The sequence below is a fragment of the Molossus molossus genome, unplaced genomic scaffold (genome assembly GCF_014108415.1).
Source record: "Molossus molossus isolate mMolMol1 unplaced genomic scaffold, mMolMol1.p scaffold_m16_p_14, whole genome shotgun sequence".
NCBI lineage: Eukaryota > Metazoa > Chordata > Mammalia > Chiroptera > Molossidae > Molossus > Molossus molossus.
This window is the reverse complement of record NW_023425349.1, coordinates 72,006,960-72,011,554: the sequence shown is the minus strand read 5'-3', so window position 1 is coordinate 72,011,554 and position 4,595 is coordinate 72,006,960. Positions and strand designations below refer to the sequence as shown.

Sequence of the window (4,595 nt, the reverse complement as noted above, 5' to 3'; positions counted from 1 at the left end):
TTGTTTAAGGGAGTCATTTCTCATAGACTCTAATATGAATATGTACAAAAAGAAACAAAACCAAAAACCCTCAGTGCTACCACCAGGTGAGCAAATTGGCTGCTTAATTAGTGTTTCACTATTGATCTGCTGCTGTCAACTAGGCAATGTGTGCAAATCACGTCTGTAACTCCAGCCTGTTCCTCAGCTTTTGAAAGATGGGAGGGTGGCAGTTATAACAAATGCACAAGTCAGTGCAAAATGAAAAGTTTCATTTCCAGTGCTGAAAGTGCCAAGACCTTTCTTCAATAACCCTGTGGTGTTTTATTTCTCAGCTGGTGCAATAAGTAAATTAGTAAAATTTCAAATTAGTAAAAGCTTCCGTGGTTTCTTACAGACATCCTTGGTTACGAGCCACTCCCACCCACTCCCCCACAACCCCCAACATTGACTGTTTCACTTCCCTTTTATTGCTAAGCTTCCAAGCACTTACCCTCTTTTTTACTTTCTCTTCACCCATTTTTTTTTCCTTCAAAAAGCTTTATTGTTTCCTATGTTCCAAAGCATGGGAGAGGGCTCCAGTGGGGCTAAAAGAATGCCTAGTGGTTTCAGGGAGAGGCTCAGGCAACAGCCAGGCACCAGAGGAATGCAAAGGGGCCCCTCAAAGACCTCTGGGATCCAAATGCGCCTAGTCATGCTTGAGGGCAAGCCTTTCAAAGATATACTCACCCAGCCCTGCCTGGGGGTTGCCAGCCTGCAGGGATGAGTCAGGTGGTCGCCCATCTTTTTGAAGGGTTTCACCTCCTCATCCAGGAAGCGGTTCTCCAGAAAGTCACAGAGCTGAGTGTCTGTGCAGGTAGAACCCAGGGCATGCAGATCCAAAAGGGCCTGGTTCGGGTTCTTCTCCAAGGCCATGGCACCTTCCATGGCATCCTGAGTTTTATCCCACTCATCCTGGGAAGGCTTCAACACGTCCTGGAAGAGAATGCAGCCACGGAGCTGGTTTTGCATCTTTAATAGATGCTCGAGCCCTTGAGCTTCTCCTTGAAAGAAGTGGCCCATGCCCTCCAGAACCACATGGTTGGGGTGGAAACAGAAGCCCAGAGAGAGGTAGGTGTAGGGGGCCCGCAGATGCAGGTTGACCAGGCAGTTGATGGCAGCCTCCACCTCAGTGGAATAATTTTGACAAATTTGGGAGCTCATGGTTGTTCTGCAATAAGGAGTTAAGGTCAAAATGGTGTTGGCTGCTCTCAGAGGCTCAGCATGGCTGAGATCATTCCACAGGTGGTGACTGCAAAAGAGGCTGGAGGGTGGTCGAGGTTGGAAGAAGGGGCATCCCTGGGTCTGTTCCATGCAAATGCTGTTGAAGCAAGAGGCAGATCTGGGGGACCTCCAAGGGCACTGCTGCCAATTTTATAGAAAACTATAAATTAGCACCTTCATTCCCTCATGGTTGGTGTTTGCTGCATTTCAAGTGAGAATGCATTACAATCCCCTTTCAAGAGACCACCCCCATCAGAAAAGCATGTGAGCAGAATGCTGACATACTGGCTCCTCCTTTTTATAAGTATATTTATTAAATATTCCATACATACAATGAGAGGCTATCAATAAAATTGTTTAGCATGCTAAATAGTACATGATACTGTTTGTGAATACATGCATACATGATTAATAAAAATATTTAAAGATGCTCAGAAATAATAAACATTGTCTTCAGTAACCAAGAAAACCACCGACCCAGGATAATTTTACTAGCCAGGTTGTAAACATGCTTACGCACACAAATTTGCACGAACACGCACATTCTCTCTCAGTTTTGTGTGCATATGAACAAGATGTTCTGGAGTTTTATTACTATCCTAGAGAATGTCTTAGAAGATATTTCCTTCAAATGAAAAGGAAGGCAGAGCACATGAGAGTTTGTTGAGGGTGGGGGTGGTTAAGCACCTCACTTTGGGGGGCTGACTGCCTTCCAGTAGCCCCGCTCTTTGGTTCATTTCAGGCAGGCTCAGGCTGGCTCCAGGCCGGTGTGACAGTCAAGGCCTGAGAAGTCTCTTCTTTCAGAGATTAGTTCTCAGGTTTACTTATTGGTGGACAGGAGGAGGGACGGTGAGGAAGGGGAACAGGAAGAAGGGGACCAGGCAGGTTTGCTAAACTCAAGCAGGACATCCTGCCGCTGCCCCTGCTGCCCGTGCTGAGGGCTTCAGTTAATCCAGAGAGTCTGAGCAGCGTTGGACCCACGCCTGTGAGAGGCTCCAAACCTCCAAGGAGCACCCCAACTCTTGCAGTCCAGCAAAGGTAGTTTAGAAGAACAGTAAACTCAAAACAAAACAAAAGACAAAACAACAACAAAAAAACAAGAAAGAAAAAAAAAAAAGGAAAGAAAAATAAAGTATCATGTTAAAAACATGTTCCTTGAAACAGCTGTGGGCCAGACACCAAAATGAGTCTATATAAGCTGCCAAGGAGACAATTAAGGGAAGTGGGAACAAGTGAAGAATCAGACGATTTCAGCATTGGAAGCAGCAGACAGGAGGGAGCAGAGTCAGAAAGGGAGCCTTAAACCAGAGTGACGGGTAAAGCAGACCAGATGGCCCTCACCCCCAGGCTGCCTGAGGCCCGCCCAGCCCTGCACACGGCCCTCCTGTGAAGTGCACGCCCTCAGCTCCTGCGTTTAGCGGGACAAAGAGACAGGGCACCACACTGAACATCTTTGACATTCTGCTTGGGTTCCAGACGAAAAATCGTCTGCCTTCGAAGCCAAATGGAAGTTTGGTAGAAGTACATGCTTTCTTTTTAGGTTCCAAAGAGAAATTAATATTCCCACTATCTCTCTGTGCATTTGTATTATTTTCCTGCAAGTGAAAAGGAGACATTATGATGGGAGGCATCCTAGAGAAACAGAAGGTGTTAATGGGATTACATTATTGCTTTTTATAGAAGCAAGTCTTTCTATGTTTTCTTTTAACAGAGAAATGTGATTTGCTTTAAAGTCGCTCTAAACACAGTACACATTTACCTCTTTTTACAAAAATAAATTTTTTGTTGTTGTTGTTGCTATTAATTGTCACCCAAAGATATTTTTTCCATTGATTTTTTTTTAGAGAGAGGGAGAGAGGGAAAGGAAGAGAGAAAGAGAGAGACATCAATGTGAGAGAGAACATCAATTGGCCACCTCCTGCATGCCCCTCACTAGAGATTGAGCTCACAACCTGGGCATATACCCTGACTGGGAATCGAATGGGTGACCTCTCAATCCATAGGATGATGCTCAACCACTGAGCCACACCGGCCAGGCTATTTTTATTACATTTTAAAACATTTGTTTGTGTTAGTGTTTGCAAGGCAAATGTCTGAAATGATATTCATTAACCTTGGCAGGAATTAGCACTGGGTACAAAGATTACAGGGGACTTTCACATTCTAAGTCACTTATTCCTGTAGAGAGAATATATTATTTTTTTCTTTGAGAATATTTTAATATTAATATAATTTAATATTTTAATATTAAATTTTCTTTGAGAATATTTAATATTTTAATATTTAATATTGTAATAGAAAAAATATTTTAAAAAATAAGTTGCTGAACTACAGTCATGTATTAGGCCCCAGTCTAACACAAAATAAATTTAAAAAGATCTCATCGTCTATGGTTCCTGTCCTCGGTGAGCTCCTATCTATGGGGAAGGCAAGGAAAGTAGAGAAGAGCAGATAAACAAATAACTATTTAACACAAAGTAATAGGTGCTCTCTCATTGATTTAGGAATCAGGTTCTGTGGGGTACATGTGAAGGAGCAATTATGTTCTTACTCCAATTGATTAACCTGTCTGAGCCTCAGTTTTCTCATGAGACAAAAACATGGATAATAAAGTATCTGTCTAACCTGGTTTCCTCAAAGATAAAGGAACAGTGTATGTCAACACTTAAGATAGTACCAGGCATACAGCGAGTGCTCAATAAACATTAGCTGTGATTACAATTATCACAACTCTGTCACTTTAAAGCCATGAACTATGGGCAGGTTACTTAAATTCCTGGAGACTCAGTTTCTTTATCTTTAATTGGGGGGCAATAAATACCTTATAAGTATATTATAAAGATTAAATGAGATAATCCATCTGAACTGTCTTAACTACTAGTAAGCACTGAGAAAATATCTGCTTTTCTCATTATTACTATGGTTATTATTAAACCTAATAGAAAGTGAGAAAGGGGTGGTCACAGGACCTGAGCTGACTCCCCACACTGACTTCTTGGAATCAGGAAATAGGCCTTCCACAGACAAGCTAATCGACATAGGTCAGTCCACGTTAGAATAAAATGAAATGTGAATTACAAACTTCTTAGTGACTCAGAAACTAAAACAAAGAAAAGTTGCATCTACAACTTGTCTTTGGTAGAGGTCCTCTTCAAAATTTTGCTAAACAATGAGCACTCTGCAGAAAGGATTTTAAATCCAATGAGTAAAGAGAACGACAGCACACTTGAGGTTACCCCAGCCCTTCTATGCACAGCGTCACTCTATTCCCACCGCGAGCCTGACGTGTCGGCAGGGAAAGGATCGCTGACCCCACCTTGCAGGTGAAGAAGCGGGGACTGGAATAATCACTC

The 4,595-nt window shown here is 42.6% G+C and overlaps 1 pseudogene; it reads right to left on the bottom strand.

Moving 5' to 3' along the window:
- Positions 1 to 667: 667 nt before the first annotated feature.
- On the bottom strand, positions 668 to 1,182 carry LOC118630237 (annotated as a pseudogene).
- Between the last annotated feature and the right edge of the window lie 3,413 nt (positions 1,183 to 4,595).